The sequence below is a fragment of the Oxyura jamaicensis genome, chromosome 10 (genome assembly GCF_011077185.1).
Source record: "Oxyura jamaicensis isolate SHBP4307 breed ruddy duck chromosome 10, BPBGC_Ojam_1.0, whole genome shotgun sequence".
Taxonomy (NCBI): Eukaryota; Metazoa; Chordata; class Aves; order Anseriformes; family Anatidae; genus Oxyura; species Oxyura jamaicensis.
Window position 1 is genome coordinate 13,770,445 of NC_048902.1, and position 21,297 is coordinate 13,791,741.

General features: G+C 53.2%; 1 protein-coding gene and 1 long non-coding RNA gene across 2 annotated transcripts in view; one reads left to right on the plus strand and one right to left on the minus strand.

Annotated features, from left to right (window-relative positions):
• The window catches only part of ABHD2 (abhydrolase domain containing 2, acylglycerol lipase), a 29,792-nt gene extending 29,318 nt beyond the window's left edge, over positions 1–474 (minus strand). The window contains exon 1 of the mRNA XM_035335993.1: positions 382–474. The gene's annotated coding sequence lies outside the window, so the exon portion shown is untranslated. The remainder of the gene's footprint in view (positions 1–381) is intronic.
• Positions 381–10,727, plus strand: LOC118172228. Its single transcript, XR_004753594.1, has 3 exons — positions 381–470; positions 10,374–10,383; positions 10,417–10,727. It is a non-coding gene; the product is annotated as an uncharacterized LOC118172228 (long non-coding RNA).
• Positions 10,728–21,297: the final 10,570 nt, after the last annotated feature.

Sequence of the window (21,297 nt, forward strand, 5' to 3'; positions counted from 1 at the left end):
AGCTATACTGGTATTAACTCCCGCATGTGTTTAAGGTGGTCGCTGTACATATATCACTGAGTTCAGCATTTAATTCACTGTTGTTCCACAGTTAAAGGAGGAGTAGATTAAAATCTAGCCCTTCAAGGGCTAGAGAGTAAAGGAAGTAGGGAAAAGGTGGGAGGGGAGAATTAAAAAGAAATGCAATATAACAATATCCTTCCAGTTTGAAATCAAATTCCTGAATTGAGCCAGCTGCTTTCGAACATATGGTTCAGATAACTGGATGCAGTTATTACTGAGATATTTCATCTGTACTGAAGGGACGCTTTTTTCCCCTTGGTCTTTCCTCTGCCACATGGGTAATGCAAGTAAGACAGCAATTGACAAGTAAAGTCTTACCGATGTCACTTTTTCTTCAAACGAGGAATAATAGCCAGTCCTCTGTAGAATTTTCACTGTCTGGACCCACGTGCTAGCCGAGCTATCCTGTGGAGGGAGGGAAAGCAAATCGATTGTTACTGATAAGGCTGCATCTCTTGGCTGCAAGGGAAGAACACAAATGTATACAGCGGTCCCATCACAGACTTTGCAATTGATTTGTGCATTCAGTCGTAGCCACTTCAACTCTGACCCATCTGCATTGCAAACCTCTTGCCTGTGAAGTTTCCAGACTAGCTCAGTTGCCTACAGCATACTAATTCCTCTGCAGCATGAGGATATCTGCACCAGGAGAGACAAAACAGCAATGAAAAATAACGCCTCTCAGAGGGCTATGAACTTGCAGAACACCACGCAGTCACCAGCTCTGCAGAGATGGTGATGGTGACACCCTCTTTAGCTCCAACAGCTGCCCAAATCTCTGCACCATTAGAGGAGTGGAGGTAACACAGCACCGTTCCTCTCAACTTGGTGTAGTACCTACACAATTGCTGAAGTGCAAAGCCAGGCGGAAAGAAGTTTCCTGCTACTTTCAGGCAGGCTTCGCAAGGCAGCCTCTTGCGGACAAGTTTACTAACAGCCTCTTCCTGTTCCCACACTTGCTTTTTGAGGACTTACAACATATCACACGTACCACACTTCGGCAAGAAGGTGAGAGCCACCGGGAAGCTGAGACACAGCCACCTAATTAACGCTGCTGCACATGCACAAGGCTCGCTGCTCAAATTTGATAATGCCAATAAAAGAGTGCTGCCAGCCTGTGACTGCAAAGCAGAAGTGATATATATTTAGAACTGGGTTCCTTACAGACACAATAAACCGATACTGAATTGGAACTTCCAAGATAAAGCTCCAGAGCTGTCTGCTCCTTCTGACTTGGAAAACACGCCAACAGGACAGGCCGTACTGAAGCCGTACTCTTCTTCCGATCAGGATGACAAAAATCTCAGGACTTGCTGTACTCGCTGCAGCTACACCAAAATCCCTCGGCAGAAAACAAGTCTGACATCAGCTATTGATCAGCAGAACGCCAGAGAGCCACAAGTTTCTGCCACCACAGCCATCTGTGCTGCAAGAGAACAGAGGGTGAGGACTGCAGAGACATTTAATGTTGGACAGTTCTGAAGCTTTGGTTTTCCAGTCCCAAGCTTCATAGGAGATGGGAGAAAAGGCTATTAAAAACCACACTTCTAATCAGATGATCACGAGTCCAAGTATAACATTCTGCTGGCTTCTTCTCTTCGCTGTTTTATTCAGAAAAGTAACAGAGACACTAAGACAAACTTAACCTAAGACCTTCCTGCCACACGGATCTCAGGCCAGTTTGCTGTTTACAGCTTTCAGATCATTAGTGAAGTTGTTAAAAATAAAGCTGGGCACAATTAGTCATTAGCATTTTGTACTAGTGACTCAGTGTAACTCACCCAGCTAGCTTGAATCTCCCTAAGTCTCCTCTCCCAGACTTAGGATTACAGACACACCACAGCTTTCACGGTACTGCTTTATCAGTTTTTGCTTGTCGCTGCCATAAAGCTTGGGGATGCTTCGAGGAGGACTGGCTAGGTGGTAGACAGGGTTATCCTTGTCACTTACACACAAATATTCTTCCCTTTCAGAGTCTAACACCACATTCACCGAACACATTCTAAGCAGATGCAGACACCTCAGACACGTGCTAAATGGTGATGTGTTTGCCAGGATCCTTCCCCACAGGCTCAGATCAGCGTGTGTACGAGCAACACGGAGACAGATGGCTGGCTGCACAGACCAACTTCTGCAATGAAACTTGTCTGAGAAGTCCAGGCTGGTAAGCTCAGGGCCCCTGAGCCCACCTGCAGCACTTTGGGCACTTCCTCGAGGCTCTGGTATTGCTGAAGACCTACTTAAACATGTCTCAGCCGCGGCAGACGTGCAGGAACCGAGCCAGAGTAGTCAGCTCTAAAAATTTAAAGGTTTAGCTTACTGAAATGGATTTGAGAGCTCTCTGCCTCTAATCACACAGGACAAATGTCTCTATTTACAAGCAGGGATGAGGTCACCTTGCTTCAGTTTTGGTAAACCCTTTTTGCACTGACCCAATGAACTTGTCAGTTTACGAAAAAGTACAGATAACTACAGCATTGAGCCAGTCAAATTTTAATCTTCAATCTCCTCTAAATGGGTCAGCACTAATACAAGCAAACAGACATTTGCCCTTTTCTGTATACACAACATGGGATTCGTTTTCAGCGAGCTAGCCAAAATTAGCAAGGGACAATAAGTGCATTGCTGGAAGCAATCAAGCCTGCCTTCTCAACCATCACGGGGTTCGAGAGCCACAAGGAGGAACACCAGGAAGCCAAAGCTCTCAGGGCCAAGGATGTTATTTTTTGATGAACCTTAAGTATACAATTCATTTAAAAAAAAATTATAAATCAACTTAAAGGCATGACTTCCCTAATGAGCTACAGCTCTTTAATCAGTATATTTAAGTCCTGATTGTGACTTTAAAAATCCATCATTGGAAGCAAGTGCTAGATTTGTGAAGTCTTTTCATCTGCTCTTTCACCACAGAATAAAAAGTTTTAAACCAAGCAGGAAATAATTATTTTAGCACTACTGTTAACAGAGCGCATCTCACTTCTACCAGCATAAGGAGGGAAAAAAATCAGCAACATCTTGCTTTCCAGATAGAGATGGAAGCACCAAGAAGCTCCAGCAAATTCCTTACATATCCCTTCAGAGATGCCGGGTTTTGGGAAAGCCACCACCCAGATATTTACTTGCATACTCAGTGAAGTCATGCCCGACAACGAATTGGACTTGCACACGTTTGTGTCCCAGCTTCCCTGGGGAGTGGAGACTCTTGCAGGGACAGAGGTCACTTCACTCCCATGACTCAAGGAGGCACAAACAGGATTTGGTGGCCACCAAGCTCTGCAGCTCCTCCACCTGTGCCAAAGCCGCACCCAGCCCTGTGTGCTGGGGAGCCACAGACACGAAGGGAAGCCACTCCCATGGGGGCCTGCCCTCAGGGCCTTTCTGTGAGGAACTGGAAGCCTGGTGCTCATTCTGCCAAAGCATTAGAAATACCTTGGGCTGAAGTGAAGATGCAGCTGGATGGAAGCGTCCACAGACCAAACAAGGGGCAAGCTCGTTACTTACTGTAAGTTGCTTTATGCTCGGTTACATTTACAGAAGGATCTTGGAGGAATCCAGTTTCCAGGAAGGACAGCTGATACAAAGCCCTCCGAGATAGCCTCTAACCATCTGCATTCGAGCTTACTAGTGCTTTCAGAGCTCAGCTGACAGAAGAACACTGAAGCATGTCTGGCAAAGATGAAAAGCATTAAAAAAAAAAAAAAACTTTCCTTTTTTTTTTTAGAGCTTCTTTCAAAAATCGTAATGCCCTTTCTTCCCCACTACAATTCAAAGAGCCAAAGAGGCTGCTTCTAAATGGATTAAGCAGGCAGACCTCATTAACTAACTTATCAGACATTTCTTGGACTAGTTTAATTTGGTTTTGGTGCTTGCACAGGGAAGAAAATTCTGAAAGCAAGTCTACTGGCCAAGGGAAGCAAAACACTCCATTTACAAAGTTGTGCCTAGAAAGCTTCTTACCAGAAATAAGGTTTATTGTTGTTTTTCTTCTCTGAAGGGAGAAGGAAGGCTGCTTCATGGAAGTTCTTTAGGAAATTTTTCCAGGAAATTAATAAGCGTCAAAGCCCATGCCTCTCCCAAACGATACACCGCACAACCAGAAGTTACAGGTTGCTGGTATCATGTAGGATATTTGGGCCTGCATTACAGAGAAAGGAACTTTACTACGGAAAGGGTGGGAACTCAGGGCACTACAAAGAAGAAAGCCAAGCTTTACGTCACAGGATTACTTGAAACTCACTCCAGGAAGCATACAGAAGCGTGTCACAGTGTGCTGTGCTGTTCAGCCAGAGGTTTAAATGCAGAGGGAAATGTTCAGAGACCATCCTGATGAGAATGTACGTAGGGAAAGAGCTTGAAGCAGTGTTTCTTGACAAGAAAGACTGCGGGATTAAGGTTTTGTAAAGCACTGGAGGACAGCCTGAGGTCACGGCAGCTACCTGAGTACAGGAATCTGAAAGGGGAACAATGAAAAAGCTTCAAGCATTATTGCACAGCCCTGTATCCTGTCTTCTACTGAGCACCTTTTATATATAAGACTTATTTTTTCAGCAAAAAAAGTCAAGCCTGGATTGCTACTTTCAGCTCTCTAAAGAATTACACAAATACAAATATTTTAGGGCCACACCAGTACTAACCCCATCATTTTAGGCACACAAAGCAAAGCGTGACACCGCAGAACCTCCTGGTATCTTCAGGGGTGGCTTAGAAGACACCACCTCAGAACCACTGAGATCGTGATGTGCTCCTCAGTACTTCTGGCCATTTACACGAGCCAATTGAGCTTCAGACCTTGAAGCACAGAGGGACTAATTAAGCATTAGCTGAGCACTTGAAGCACTTTAAGCACTTAGGTTTTCAGGAGATGTGACCAAGAGGGAGAAAGTCACCAGAGCCATCAGGAGTCTGGCAAAGCCCACTGCGGTTTTGTCATCAGACAAGTTTTTATCTCCAAACAAGCGGGGCACGCTGACATGTCCCATCGCCGGGATGCTTCCTAGAACATTATTTAGACAGCACACAGGTCCTCAGTGCAAATCCCTCTGCCTTGTGCCAAAGCCAGCAGCCAGGCCAGGATTTGGCTGGCTGGTGAGCGTACAAAGCAGCAGGTACTGTTTACACCCTGTTCCAACAAGAATTCATTGGCTGCTGTCTTCCTGGGAATTTGACCTTTTTGCCAGATACAATATTTGGCTCATGCACTAAATCTTGAGGTACCGTGAGGCTACGGGGACAAAGTTCATAGCGTGAGGCACCAGCAGTGCAGCCAGAAAGACGGCTGCCTTTAGCTGGAGCTTTTTATTCTTTTTGACTGAAAAATCCAGCACCTGCAGAGCAGAAGCCAAGCCCCTCAGAAGGCTGGGTGTACGTGCCAAGGCAGCTCACTTGAGAAAGCACCTGAAAATAATTCTACAGCCCACAAGGCCAAAGGCTCCAGAGCTCCTTCACTTCCCCAGGAAGGCTAATTTACAGTCTAATGAGCCTTCAATTTCACTTCCTTCTGATTGCCAGAAACTGCTTTTGTTTCTTCAGCTGATCAGAGCAGTTCTACTGCATGACAGGCAGCTTCTGTGTCTTACCTCAGAAGAAAGGTGGCACGTACTGGAGTCTACACAGCAAACTAGCTGGATCCTGTTTGTCACGGATGAATTGGAAGACTTTATTAGCTTTATTACACACACCTGATATACAAGATTAAACTCAGACAAGACCATTAATGCTCTGATGACTCCACAGAAATCAATTAATTGCATCTTATCTTAACAGAAAGGCTTATGTTATTAAACAAACAGAATTCATTGCTTACTGCAGAGACTTAGGACTTTGTCACACCCTAACTACTGCCTCGTGGAGCAGCAGGGGTTCAGCTCTTTGTAGAAGAGGTCAAGCTTACTTTTAGGTACCGTGGGAGGGGAAAATAATACTGGCTAACACCCTTCTGTGGTCTGACAGCACTAGCAGGTGTCACTCAACTACCACATCGCGTGGGGCCAGTGGGCAGCATTAAGCTCAAGGGAAGAAGTTGAATAAAGCTGCAGAAAACCCGATGATCCCCACTCAGAAGAGAGGAATGCTACCAGCATCAAGCCACAAACAGTTACATGAGCTACTATGAACTGCATTAGAGACTGAAAAACCCCAGGAGTCGGCTCTACTTCACTGCGGTTTGAAACGCAGCATCACACTGTCAAAGCCTTGTTTGTCCTCGGACTTGTTTCCTCTGTCCCCGCACTGTCAGAGCTCAAAGAGCAGCCTCAAGTCCCTGCACATCCCAGCTGTTCCTCACCCAGCTGCAGGGAGCACAGCTGCACAAGCAGAGCCTGTTCCACGCCACTTTAGCAGCGCAGCAGGAAACACCATCCATCAGCAAAGCACAAGTCAAGCCAGCCAACAGTGCTCGATCTGGTCTAATCCCAAATTAAGCAGTCAGAAAACACCTCTACCTGAACATAAACAAAGGTGAGCTGCCACTTCGCTCCAAGTCCTCAGACAGCCTGCTTGTTCCCCCCCGCAGCTGAGCAGCTCTGCTCCACGGCTGCACAGAAGATCTGCAGAGTCATTCACGCTGAGGCTGCCCACGACAGGCAGGAGGCTGATTCGCGTCGTTACATTTAAAAATTAAACAACAAAGCTTCAGGGTAAAAGAACCGAATACAAGGAGGCAGGACCTGAGCGACACATACCTCTCCCTACTGAAGAATAACTCAGCTTTTATCGGGATGTTGATTAAAGCAAGCAGGTTTTGGAGCATTAGAGCAGTCACCAGCAACTCACAGCTTGGAGAGCTCGACTGCCCTCCATCCTGCTGAGCATGGATGGGAATTTAGGGAAATTACAAGCACACATCTTAGAGATTTCTCTCTACCTCTCACAAGGACATGCGCTTTGTGCATCTGCTCCTTCTGGTACAAGCCTTCCACATTCACATATGCCGAGCCCACACTGTGCAGAACAGGGTGTTCCAGTTAAGGGACAGCCAGATTTGAATGCCCTCGGTGTAATCTTCCTGGAACCTGCATCCTGATGCCAAAGCATCTTTGGAAGATGTAAATAAGTTTAGAAGCTAGGGTAGAAGCAGGGTGAATCATTGAACAGTGAACCCCTCACTAGCAGCCAGCCACTTGTCCCAGCTGGCCCTTTCTGCAGGGAGCCCACATCACACTAAACACTTGGTGCCCCGAAAGCACAATTTTATACCAAATACCTGAGCAACAAGTACGACAGAAGTTTCAGAAGGGTTTGGTGTTTGCAGGAGCTCAACCCATACTGACAAAGTTGTCACTGCTAGTTATTCTCATTGAATATTCTCAACTGAATCTATGATAATGAGAAACTCAAAGTATTTCTCAACAGTAAAGCTAGTCTCCAGACCAGGCAGCTGCACTTCCTGGTGAATCTAGAGATACAGATGAAGACTTCTGCATGTTGTGAAGTACGATGCTTCTTCCACTGCCCTTACCTCTAACACAGCACAGGCACAAAGATGTTTCAAGCACTTGGTTTGTACAAAACTGCTCTGTAAAGCAATTTTGATTATTGCTGCCCAATGTTGGATGAGCAAAGCTGGCAGCCAGACAATTATTTTCTATTATCAAGTTCATTGATAGAGCTGGAGAAAAGACAAGCCTCAGGGCACACAAGGCTTCCTAGAGCTGAAAGAGGCTGTGATGTCAGCCTGCCTAGGTTAGCAGCATTACCAGACAACGGGTATGTTGGGCAGGCAGGACTGGCTTCTCCACACGAAGGTCAGGCTGCCCTTGCACATTGAAATGAAGTAAACTGCTTGGTAGTGAAGTCAATCGAATTTTAAATGTAATGCCTGAAAAGTCAGACGAGTTTTATCAGTTTGTTATTTGAACTGCTTATAAGCTTAATCTTCAAGGGCCATTTAGGATGAAGAAGTGCAAATATTTGTAGAGAAGTTGGTTTGCCATATATAGAAACAGCTGATCTATAGCACACATCGCAGATAGCTGCTCAGAGCTGTACTCTAACACACCATGAAACAAGACCTTCCAGAGAAGCTCAGCAAATAGAGATGTGGGCCCCAACATACCAAAAAAACTTTGAAGATTTAGGCTTTTGCTGGGAACTCCACACCACCAGCTTCAGAGCACCAGGTGCCATTCCTAACAAGAAGCAGAAAAGCCAGCTTGCTTTTCCCGTGGTAGGGTAGCACTTGGCCATTTCTAATCCGCTAATGGTAGCATTAGTCTAGACTTGTTGCAAACAAGGATCAGAGAGGTGAAGCGTATCATTAAATATTAAATTGCTAACTCACAACACAATCACAAGAAGGCACGAGAAGCCAGAATGTTCAGTAATGCCAGCTAAGCTATGGATCGGGTTTGTACTTGCCAATTGTATCTGTTTTTAATGCAGCTCCCTTCTGCACCCGACTCATCACCACACACACTGGCTTGTGTGGTGTTTGACGCGCTGCCCAAAGCCTGGACAAGTAAGATCTGCTGGGTCCAGGTAGTGTCAGCACCATTCAGCTGGAAATACAGCCACTAAAGACCTCCACATGCAAGCCCGTACTACGGCTGAATCCTGTTGTTTGTTAACTTAATCCAAGTTCCAGCACTGCCAGGGCTGGCAGCACTAAGGATAGAAGAGAGAAAGCAAGAAAACAGAGTAAGAGGACAAGGTGAATCCAGCAGCACCAACAACGTTTCCATTATTGGGTGAGGTCAGACTACAGAAGGGTTGAATCATTGCTCTAAAGCCACCATTTTCTATGGTACATCAAAAGACATCTATAAATGCAGATGAAACTCTGTGTTTGGATAACCTCTCCATGTGCCCGTCAAGGACAAATGATGCTGTTTTGCCATCTTTCCTTCTCTACACCACAGCTCAGAACAGTGACCATTTCACTGTGTTAATCTCTGGGTTTTCACATGACAAGCTTCATAATGCAGCTTTATGAAACGCTGAAAGCTTAAGCTGCTATTTATTCACTGAAGAGGAAATACAGCTTTTGCAAGAGGAGTAGAACAAATCGGTTTTTAGCTTAACTTCTTCAGAAACAGTTTTGCAAGACGGGAAGTGTTATCCCCAACCTCCATGGCTCTCTGGAGGTCAGACAGGAAGAGATTCCATCCCTAGAAAGGGCAGAATCTGGCAGAATCCGAGGTCAGCCTCATGCCCTGTTCAGCTAATTACCTCAGGAACACTGAGGACCTGCCAATGCAAAAGCTGAAAAATGACTGTTTTTATGAGTAAGACAGGAGAACAGAAGAACCCAAGTATCGCCTCTCAGTTCTTTAATATCCTTCTTGTTCTTGCTCTAAGAAAGGATGCGTGCCCACTGATGCAAGAAGAGACAATAGCTTATTGCAGCTGCTCGTGTGACATGAGACCTAAACAAGCACCTCAGAAAGGAGCTGAAGTAGGTGAACCCAGCAGGGAGAGCAACGGAACAAAGACTGGATGTCAGTAACAAAAATTCCCGCTCAGGCACAGGAAATAAACATTATGGAAGAAGGTGTGAAACCGAGATATTAAGAATGCAAACAGCCCAACGCTGTGTTCTAGGAACGCGGTATCAGTGAGGACTAGAACATGCCAACCCAAGCAGTATTAGGGACATGGCTCACAGCGATAACCATTGATAAACCAGGCACGTAAACCACCATGAACCCACTGTGCCAGCGAGCTGATTAACAGCCCACAAACATTTATTACATCAGGAGGCACTGATGATGTGGAAGCGAACAACAACCTGCAAGGGGCAGGCAGGAATCCTTGGAACTTACCCCAACGGGGACAAGTGTAAAGCACGGGTGAGAGGGAGCTGATAGATGGTTTTGGAAGAGACTCACCTGAGGGTGCAATGATGGGATGTGATCCTTCCAAGGAGATCCTTCCAATGACAGACACGATCCTTCCAAGGAAATCCTTCCAACGACGGGACGTGACCTCCAACGATGGGATGTGATCCTTCCAAGGCTGTAGGAGTAAAGCCACCGGTCACAAACCCCTTTAAAAAGTTATGGTGCGGGGTGAGGGCTGTCCCCAGCTGCAGTGTACCAGCTATACACGTACCATACCCCCTATAATGCCACCTGCCCGTCCCGTAGCGGCACAAGCCACCCGAAACGCCCATAAATTTGTGAGAAGAACCCTGCAGAGCCCCCAGGATACCGAGCTGGCTGCGCAGCGAGCACCAGCAGGAGTAAATGACCAGTTATTACAAACCGCAGCGCCGCGAAGCCTCCCCCCAAGGCCTGGCTGACCTTTAAACCCCTCCCGGGACCGAAACCGGGAGGCACCGGGCCGGAGCAGCCCCCCCGGATCCCGTCACGGAGCCAGGACCCGGTGCCGGCCCCGCCGCCACCCCCTCACCTGCAGGCCCAGCCGCCGCCACCGCTCCCGCCCGTCTGCGGCCGCCCCGCTGCCCGCGGCCCCTTTGCAACCGCCCTCGTCCTCCCATTGGCAGCGCCGCCCCGCCGCTCGCGCGCCCATTGGTCCCGGAGGAGGGTAGGGGGCGGGAGCTGGAACCGCTCGGTTGCTATTGGGTGGTTGAGGAGCGGAGGGGCGGTGACCTGCGGGTTCATTGGTTCGGAGGGCGGTCAGTCCGGCCGTGATTGGCGGCCGGGGGAGGGGCGGGCTTGGGGGTGGCTGTGGGGAGTCGACGCCATGACAGTGCGGGGCTGGCTTGGGGCTGGCACCCGGCGAGGCGGCTGACGGGGCTGAGGTGTTTGGTCGCCGCCGGCCGCTCCCTGCCGCCGGGGCTCGAACCCCAGCTGTGGGGAGGGCAGCCCAGGGAGCCGGGGCACGCCCGGCCCTCGGTGGCCCCAGGGCTGGGCTCTGCTGAGGGAGCGGAGCAGCCCCAGTGGGGCATGAGGTGGTGGTGTGCAATAAAGGCTGTTCTGTGCGAAGTGCTGGCAGCGTAGGGCTGCCTGGCGATTAAAAATGGTCGTTTAGGGTTCACCATATAATCACTGGGGTTGGAAAAGCCTTCCAAGATCATCTGGTCCAACCATCCCCCTACCACCAATGTCACTAAAACGCATCCCCAGGCACCACGTCCAACCTCTCCTGAACCCCCCCAGGGACGGTGACTCCACCGCCTCCCTGGGCAACCCGTCCCCACGCCTGACGGCTCCTTCTGAGAAGAAATGTCTCCTCATTTCCAACCTGAACCTCCCCCGGCGCCTTGAGGCCATTCCCTCAGCCCTACCACTGGTGATCTGTGAGAAGAGGCCGACCCCAGCTCCCCACGGCTTCCGTTCAGGTGGTTGTAGCGGGACGATGTGCTCCGTTTGGGACTTCCAAAACGGTGCCTGCGGCTTCACCAGGCCGGGAGCCCACCGAAGGGTGACCAGCGCGTCCCTGAGGGACGAGGAGGGCTCCTGGCCGCGCAGAGACACGGGGGGAGCCATCTGGCTGCCTCCCGCAGGCCGGCTGGCATGGCTCGCTGACAGCAAAACCCTCCCATCCAAACACAGCCTGCGGGTCGAGGCACAGAAGGAAAACAAATAATAATGAAAAAATGTCTGCAATGCGATGTTTATCAACTTGCTCCTCTCAGAGCGTCCCAAAAGGGCAACGTGTTACAGACCTAGTAACATCAGCTGTTCCTAGCTATGTTTTCGGTCGCTTTACGTAACTGGATGGAAAAATCCTTTCCCTGATTTCAGTCATCTTGTCTCCTCTGTTTACCGGGAGTTGGAGCTTCCTACGTCGAGAAAGCTTTCAGGGCGCAAGTCACATTTTCCAGAGAGTTGTGCATCTGGAGAGATGAGTAACTGCCGTGCACTGAGTCACCGCGAAGGAGGGAGCTCGGGGCAGGGCAGCGCGGGGACTGCGGAGCCGAGAAAGGTGGAACAGAAACAGCAGCAGCGCCTCAGTGCCTCTTCTCCTCGCTGTAGGAGCGATCCCGCACCTTGCGGCCAAGCGGGAGCCGAACTCCTTATCTTCAGCTTTTCACGAACCTTGTAAAAATGCCCGGGGTGCGTGGTGGTGATTAAACACGGCACTAACCTGGCTGGGCTGAGGTCTGCTGAGCTGTCTGTGATCAAGCTGCAAGATAGGCTTATTGGATAAACTTATGGTAACAGCCTCGTAACCAAGTATTTGAAGAATGTGTTTGGGTTTGATTACCCGCAATTGCAGTCTGATTAATTCCAGTTATACCTTGTCTGCTCACCGTGGGCCCGGGCGAACTGCGGGAAAATAGGCGGTGAAGCGGTGCTGAGCCTCCAGGCAAGGCTTTTACCGTAGCGCCGTGAGGCTGCTGGGGATTTCTCTGACCCGGCTATTAGCAGAGAGCTTTCTTCAGCACACCGCCACAAAGCACAGCAAAGCAAACTCTTACCTGCCCGCTTGCTGAGAAGGAGAAGTAAAACATATGGCAGCCCTTATATAGGGGTGCTCAGACCTGTCGGTGAGGAGCGAGATCTGAGAACTGTGGGAGAAATAATATTTAATAAGTGGCAGCAGAAATTCCGTGGCAGGGGGAGCCGAACTGCTGAGCTGCCTGGTTATGGCAAGGAGAAGGGATGGGGTGGAAAAGGTGCTGCATCTCCAGGCGGGGAAGGAGGAACCTGGTGCAAGCCAGCTGGAGAACATCGGGGAGGTTCAGCTCTACCTCCTGGTGCAGGAGTTCAGGTGGCGGGGAGGAAGCAGGCGTGTTCGTGAGCGCAAACCCGGCTGCAGGCTATTAAAACAGCCTCTGGGTTGCGGCTTGCGAAGGAAGCTGCCCTCCCTCAGAGCGTGTGGGGAGCTGCTGCTGCTGCAGCGGGAGCCCTGCGATGCTCGGCACGGTGCGGCTGGCTGCTGTGGGAGCAGTGGTGTGCGCAGGATGTGGCCCGCAGCCAGGAGGCTGTGTCACTCGCAGCGCACAGCTCACGCTGGGGAAATGCCATCCGAGCAGGAGCCCAAACCATCCCGTAACGGCAGGGTGCTGGGAAGAGCCGAGCTCCGTTTCCAGCCTGCCTGCCTCATAGGGGGCGATTTGGCAGCTCCAGCCCAGCAGGTGCTTGCGTGATGTTCCTGCCCCGGAGTGGGATGAGGGTGTCCAGCAACATCCAAATGCTTCGGAGACAGGAGGATTCCTCTGGTTAGTGTGGGTACTGCAAAGGAAGCCAGATGTATGTGCTGGGAACTGTAGGCACAGGAAGAACAGAGCTTTGCCTAGTGCATTGGGCAGGCACTCTGTACGCCAAGGCCCAAGGAAAAGCTGACTAACTTTACCTCTAAAAACCCGGCAATTGGGAAGGCACCAGGCAGAGAGAACTTGGCACAGTGCAAGGCCAGGCTGAGACGTGCCGTGCAACACCTTGGTGACTGTGCAACGCCTTGGTGACAGTGACGTTTTATTCTTCGTGTCCCTCTCTCTTTTGGCCACTGCTGCTGTAAGGAACCGACTCTTTTTCTGCTTCATTTCCGTTGGCCCAGCTTTTCTCCTGGTCAGCAAACTCACCGCGCACCGGTACACTGAAGGACACCCAGGGACTTTGCACCTCTTAGGAAACCTTTTTGCTGGAGGAAACATCGGGGTGTTGATCTCCGCCAGTGCAGCAGGAGCAAAAGAGAAAACATCTCTTATGACAGGGTTTGATTGCCAGCTGAAAGTAAGCAAAGTGCCTGTCAGGGACATGTGAGCACAGAAAAGCTTTACAGATGGAAATACAGAGAGATTTTTCCTCTCTGCCTTCCCTGCAGCGCCTGCGAGGTACTGGCTCGCCGGCTGCAGCACTCAGCTGTTTGAGAGCCTGTTGGAGCTGGATGCACAGTGCTCTTTGGACTCTTATGTGTTTTCTGAAAATGGTGTCTAAAAGCGTAATGGGCACTTTGCAGATCTCTAAATAGACTGGCCTTCTGTCCTGAGGAGCTGACAACGTAAAGAGACAAATGCCAGCGATGGGAGAAGGGCTGCATCACACAAGCCAGCCGCGGAGGTGGCACGTGGCCCACCTGCTCAGTATTTTTCCATCACATTCTCATTCGCTTGCTCATTGCCAACTTCCAGCTCTGTCGCCCTCCTCAAAAGCTTCTGCTCTGGGTTTATTTAGCACGCTATTTATTTCCTAATTATAGAACTTGGTGACTAACCTCTGCCTTACCGGGTTACTGCTGCCCACCCTTTCGTCCCCTGTAGACCAGAGGCCCCTGGTTCCTCCCCGTGGCTGAAGGCATGTCGTCTGCTGCCCAGCGCTAGCGACTTTCCGACTCTTTTTTTTTCTGGTTTTCTGCCAAACCAAGAGGGCTCTGTCTGCTATCACAGGGACCGATCATTTCAGAGCAGATAGGCTGCTGCGTTCCCAAATTCTTTAGGCCAAAAGAGAAATGCCACGGAGCTGAGCGTTTTACCAGGCTGTGCTCAGCCGGCTCTGTCCACAAATTCCTGACAGCCAGCTCACTGCTTCTGCCCCGTGTCAGCCACAGCTGCTGGCTGGGGGAAGAGGCTTCGGGACCCGAACTCCTGGGTGCTGTGTGCTGGGGCAGGACGGGGTCTGCCTCCTGCTTCTGGGTGCTCCGTGGCACGCAGACATTGCCTGCTTCCCCAGGCAGCCCCAGCCTGGCCGGGGAAGGATCCTTCAGTACCTCCCTCAGCTGAATCCATGCCACAACACTCCCGAATTTTCCAGGGAGCCTGGCGAGGTGAAATCCTCATCCCCTGCACCAAAAGCTGCCAGGCTGAGCAGACCTGTTCCCAACAGGAGCCACCTACGATACCACTTTTTGTTTGCTGGGGGCCGTTTCTGCCCGTTTGTCCCAAATTTTGGTACATCGAGACACAGCTGCGGGCACAAAGAGGTGTGGCGGTGCACAGGGGAGGCAGCGCGTGAGCAGCAGCTATCGGGCAGGCAGGTCAAGCTGGGAAGGGAGCTGCAGGAGGGAACAAATGAACGTAGCACAGCCAGGGAGACGTGTGAGCTGCTCCTGGAGCATTCCCAAGATGTCACACCGAATAAAGGAAGCTGTTTGTCTTCTGCTTAATTCCGAGTGCTCTGTCTGACATTGGCCATCATGCCGTGTTCCTGAGGTTGGAGTTTGGAAAGGCTATGATTATCCAGCCTCAGGAAGCCAGCCAGGGAGACTGCTAAAGCCACGCTTTATTTTTTCAGTGCCTGCTTGTGAAATACTTTCCCTGGAGAAGTTGAGATAGAAGTGGTGGTGAACGAGTTTGCAATCCTGCAAACCGAGGAGCTCAGTGAACCGAACGGTGGGATTATCAATCCCCTACAACAACCTGAACTTTACTGCTGCTCGAGGGGTGGGTGAGCGCCTCTTCCTAGCGAGCGGTATTTATGGAAATGAAGCGAGCGAGCGGAGGTGGAAGCAGGGCCTCGTGCCAAAATAGTGGGGATGGGGCTGGGCTGGGAGGTGGGGAGCACAAAGTGCGTTTGGAGGAGGGTGGGGACAAGGAGTAAGGGTGCAGCTGTGTTTTGGGGGAAAGGGTGGTGGTGTTGGGGTACAAAGAGCCAGAGCTTTGTTTCATGGAGGTGTAGAAAGGACGGGGGTATGGGGGCGAGGTGGGTGGTGTGTGGGAGTGGGGGGGAGCAAGGGAGGAGGCCGTGGGGGTTAGGAGGCCGTGGGGAGCTGTGGGATGGCCACAAGGAAGGTCCGTCCCCATCTGCCCCTTTCCCTGCAGTCCCAGCCACGTGGGGTCTGCTGCCACATCCGAGCAGAGCTGGGGGGAGCACCCCGGTCCATGCCCACAGACCCGGCTTGGCTGTGCGGGCGCTGCACAACCCCTCTGGAAACCCTGCCCGTACCACCGCCGAGTTAAATTAAGGCACGGGCTGGAGGAAGTAAACAGCGCTGCTGACACTGGAATGGTTCCTTCATGGGCTGGCACCAGCTCTGCTGCCCCTGGGCCCCCCGTCGCAGAGCCGGTGTCCCGGCCTTTCAGCCCTGCTGTCTGCTTTCCCACACAGCGGCTCAGCACGGAGCAGCTCCCTCTCTAAGATCCCGATCCACGAATTTCCCCTGAAATGCTCCCTCTGCATCGCTGCTGGTGATGCCGCGAGGGCGTTGTGCTGGCGGCACACAGGGCTGGATGTGCCGGGGCTCACAGGAGGACGCCTGGCCGAGTGCTGCTGCTGGAGGTCCTCCTTGGGACCAGCAAAGAGCTGCGGCCCCAGCGGAGGCTAGAGGGTGCTGTGCTGCAGGGAATGGGTGGCCTCCTCCCTCCCCGCTCAGCATCCTTCCCAAGGCAGGTACGACTCTGCTGTCTCTGAGGTGAGATGGAGAACAAGGTGCTGGCCGCAGTTACCAACAGCCCCGAAGGCTTCTCCAGCCTAAAACACCAGCCCAGCCCCGTCCAGCTTGTTGTTTATCCCCCGGAAGATGATGCTGTGTGGCTTTCCTCGGGACAGGGCTTTGTGGTTTCAGGGCCGTGGGATGCAGCGAGGGGAATTCTTGCTGCGCTGTGCTCCAGGGATGTGGCCTGCGGGCAGCTGCGGTTTGCATGTCGGGGGCTGCCGGCTGCTGGTCTCGTCTGTGCTGTCGTGCAGACGGAGCAGCGCAGGAGGGTTGGGCTGGGAGACGGGAAAGCAGAAAAAGCATTAAAAAGGGTGCATGGAAAAGCAAAAAGGAGGGGACAGAGACAGGAGTGCGGGAAAGGAGTGAGAAAATGGGGAACAAATTAGAAGATGAAGCTGAGAACAGAACAAAAAACAGATTAGAAGAAGAAAAAGAAAATGGAAGGTGAAACCAGTGCAGAGGATCGCATCCACTGCTGTGTCCACTGAGGGGCTGCAGACATACCTGGCAGCGAAGCGGGAGATTTCTTTGGGAGAAAACCAAAGGAGCTCTCCCTCTGCACACCCGGGTCTCTCAGCAGCTGAGGCTGGGAGCCCTCGGCTGGGGGGCAGCCAGGACCAGCTCCTGCTCGAGGTGGGGCTGATCTTGGAGCCCAGCAAAGCGCAGAGCAGGTGAGAGGCGAGGGCGGCACGTTCGCCGGGGCCGTGTCTGCGCAGCGGCTGGCAGGCAGCTGCAAGACCGGGCAGAACCGTGACACGCTCCCAGGCAAGCTGCTCCCCGCATCCACGGCTGCTCCCTGCGAAAAGCCTGCCGGCTAACCGCGGGCAGCCCGGCGAACGCGCCTCCTGCGCGGGGCTGCACGTGCTCCTCAGCACACAGCCCTGCCACCCCCACGCTGTGGCTGTGGGGTCACCGTCCTCAGGGCTGCTCTGCGGTTCCTGCTGGGGCATCAGCCCCCGGCCGAGGCCGTTCCACGCCTCCAGCAGCCGCCGGGAGCACGCGGGGTGCACGGGATGCGCGGGCAGCATCGAGTGGGTCACGGGGCACGACGGCAGGTGGCAGGAGGGAACTGTACCGCGAAAATGCCTGGAGGGGGGTCGATGGCAGAAGGCACACTGGGTAACACCTTGGGCAGAAACACGCTGAAACGTTTCTCAGGATGTTATGCCACCTCTTGTCACTGTGGCGTGCGGAGTAAGGGACGTTTCAGTGGGGACAGAAGCTGGCTGGGACAGGCAACCTATTAATAATGGGTTCTTTTTTTCGGTTGTTTCCCACCTCCTGTGTCATCCCAGGGCAGTCCAGGCCTGAGGCAGCTCTGGTGCTTGCGGGGGCATGGGACACACGTGGAGCAGCTGTGCAGGTGCTGGAGCACTGCCCGGGGTCACAGCTGCCACCTCCACGGGTGTCACCGCTCCCCGAGCCCCGGTAAAGGCTCCGGCGGAGGCTGGACGAGGTCAGTGGTGCGGTGGCAGTTCCCACGGAGAGGGAGGGATGATTGCAGAGGGTGCGTGGGGCATGACTAACAGGCTGGGTGTCTTAAAAATATATTAGTGCAAAGCTCTGGGCAGGAAGGGGGAAACGCCTTGCTGCCTGGGAGACTTTACGAGGGTCTGGTACAAAGCTGAGCTCTAGGAAATGTTCTCCGGAGGAGTTTTGTGAAGCAGCCAGGGGATGGGTGTGCGCCCCTGCCTCTCAGGACACTCTTGTTCCTGCTAAGGAGGCTGTCAGTGCTCAAAGACGTGCGTTGGCTACCCAAAACTGTACGGAGGTGCCTGGTGGGCTGTGCCTCGGGTGCGTGCTGACCCCGGGGATGGCTGCGGGCATCCTCCACGGGGGGTCTGGACACCTGGACCAAGCAGCAGCCCTGGTCAGCGCTCACACGTGGCTTTCCCAGAGGACACACGTCTGGCCCGGAGTTTGTTTTTGTTTCCCTTTGAAAAGAGGAGGAGCTGTGGCAGAGGAACGGAGCGGCTGAGCCGGCTCTGCTGGACGCAGACCTCGGTGCCAAGCTCCCGCTGCACTTTCTGCTGTGACCCCGGAGGCTGCAGCCCGCGAGGCCGGGCCTCAGGAGCTCCCCACCGGCACAGAGGTCCTCCAGGAGCAGGTCCTGCCCTGGCACGGGGACACGGGTGGCCCTGGGTGGCCTCCAAGAGCCACTTTGGGCTGCAGGCCCCGTGTCTGGGACGTGAGGCAGGGATCTGTGCTCTCCTGCTCCCACGGCTGTGGATGCGGCCGCTGAAACACATCCCCCAAAGCCCCACACGTGCCTCTCCTCAGGGGGGAACAAAGCCCGGAGCTGTGGCAAACCTCACCCTGATCCCGGGGGGGGGGGATCAGAGCGAGTGGGAGGCACGGGCAGGGGGCGAGGCGGAGCCCCCACCTCCTGATTATGCTCCGAGATAGGAGATCAAAGGCAGCTGCAGGAAGGAACGAGGCCCAGGCCCGGGCAGAGCCTCTCCCCGCACGGCTGGGCGGGCGGCAGGGAGCGGGGAGCGCGCCCCGATGGGAACAGCGCTGCTCAACCAGCCGGTGGGACAGGTTCGGGGCTCCCTGCACGCCTTAGGGCTCGTTGCTGCCCGTACATATTCATACGGCATTAGCGCTGCCGGGCCCGCGGTGCTGGGTCAGGTTGGAAGCCGAACCCTGCAGGAAGGGAGGAAGGCCTTGAGGAAGCGCGGGCTGGGAGCACGGGCACCAAACCGATGGCTTAGAGCACGGAGGGGGCCTGGGCCGGCAGGCGGGGCTGTCCCTCGCCACAAAAGCCCCGGTTATGGCAGGAACGGGGACGATGAACGTATCAGGCACACGATTTGGAGTTTCGTGTCAAGGCAGGCGCTCGGCGGGAGCTGCAGGGGAAGAGCAAACAGGCACGGCTCATCTGCCTCCGGCGTCTGCTCCGCGCCGGGGCCTGTCGGGGTCACTCGCGCCGCTGATCGATGCGCGGTTTCGATCGCGCGTTGCGGCACAGCACCATCGGTTCTGGCACGGCCCGGGGGCCTCTGTCCCCCGGGCAGAGAGCGGGCATGCGGGGCTGGGAGGTGCCTTTGGGATGGGGCAAATAATTGAGCCCTGTCCTCGCCCGCAGCCCCTCCAGCCCTTGGTTCCCCATCTGGAGAAGAAGCAACACCTCTGTCGGAGACGCAGCGTGCCTAAATCCTCGAGGACTGCAAAGCACTCGAATTCGGAGAAGCGGTTATATAAAGGTGCTTAAAATAAGCACCTTTATACAGACACACCAGCTCTAATCTGGATCTAATCTTGTTTATCAAGGTTAGAGCAGAGTTAAACTGGCGGGGATCTCATCTGAGCTCTGACACGATCAGCGGTGGGAGCTGAGCAAAACTGGGGGGGGGGGGGGTGCTGCCCTTTGCCTCCTTCCTTTTAATTCATGAGGTTTTTCATACCCTGAAGGGAACTCGTGAAGAGCTCTCCATGCCCCGAGGACATTCAGCGTCTAGGTTTCTTCAGACAGTCCTGAAATACGTGGTGCCTAAGTGTTAGCATCGCTGTAAAGCCTGATTTACAGAAACCACTGACCTTTTCGTGCAAAGGGCAGAGGATTTGGAAAGCTTTTCTTCTTCTAGAAAATAAACAGAGGAGCCGAGCCAGGAGCAAGGATTGGCCTGGCTGTGGATGTCTTCGGCAGCCATCGGAAACCATGAGCTGGCACCCAGACGGGCGCTGACGACGTCGGGGCAGACGGGGCTGGGGGAGGCTCGAGATGCTGGCAGCGAGCGCCGGGTTGTCCTGGTTAGCAGGATTAGGATTAGGGCTGGGGCTTAATCCCCTGAGATGGCGCTGCAGATTGTTTGTCCCTGCTGCTCGGAGGGACAGACATGTGGCAGGGCAGAGGCTTCATCCCACCGGGCAGGAAAAGCTTCCCAGGACCCGTGCTGTGGCCTGAGCCACAGCTTTGTACGGAGCTGCTCTAGGAAAGGGATGAGCTCGGTGCTGGGGCGAGGGAGGAAAACCACACCAGGAATCCCTCCTGGGTGTAACGCTGCCCTGCTCCCCGGATAAACCTAAGCCATCAAACTGCTTTATGGAGGGATTGCTGAAACAATAGGGGTGTCCACCCACACGGAGATCCACACGGGGAGGGTCTCTGATGGGGGGGAAAGGTCCCGTGGGTCAGAGGGGAGCAATGTGCCCGGGGGTGGCGAGGAGGAGTGCGAAACCCCGGCGATAAGAGCACGGCCCCTGCAAACGTATCGGCCCTCAGCCGAAACCCATGGGCTTTATGGCCCGGGAACTGGCTGGGCGCTTGAGCAAGGGGAAGGCCAGGGATTGTCAAGGAGAAACAACTTTGTGTGAGCTTGGAAATAAAGAGGATTGCATCACAGGAACACGCAGCCCCACCACGTATGTTTCTCTTTCTCACCCCCCCGCTTGGGCCAAGGGCATTGGCTATCTGTGGCTCAGAAAGAGTTACAGCGCTGCTCGGCTTGGAAGGTCTCCACGCGGAAGAAACCAAACCCAGTGGTAAATCCTGCTATAACAAGGCCTAAATAGTCCCTGCAGAAGGCAGTGAAATTATGCCTGACCTTCGACCTACCAAACTCTTTCAAGTAGAGCCATCCCTTGCGAAAACTTGGCGGCTGCGTGCAGCTGGGGCGTGGTGTTAGCGTGGGGGGCTCTCTCTGCCCCTCAACGCTTCCCTGGGCTTCACAGGTTGCTTCTCTCTCCTTCAACAGCCAGGATCTTCCAGCACGGCACTTTTCCAGCCCCAGGTGCCCCCCTGCCCTCTCTGGGATCCCTTGTCCCCCCGCAGGCCCCCCTTCGAGGAGCCCCTGGTGCTGCCAGGACGGGAGGGTCCTGTGGAGAGCAGAGCTCATGCTGCCTCCCCCATCTCCGTTTTTAATATCCTTTCCCATGCGTGTCAGTAGGGACAGCGGCGTTTATGCCCCAGGGGACAGAAGGAAAACATTCCGCTTTCCGTTTTTAGAAAGGCTGCTGATTTTTCTGGAGCTCCTTCTGGGGCATATCCAGGCGGTTGCCCCTCAAAAGGCAAAA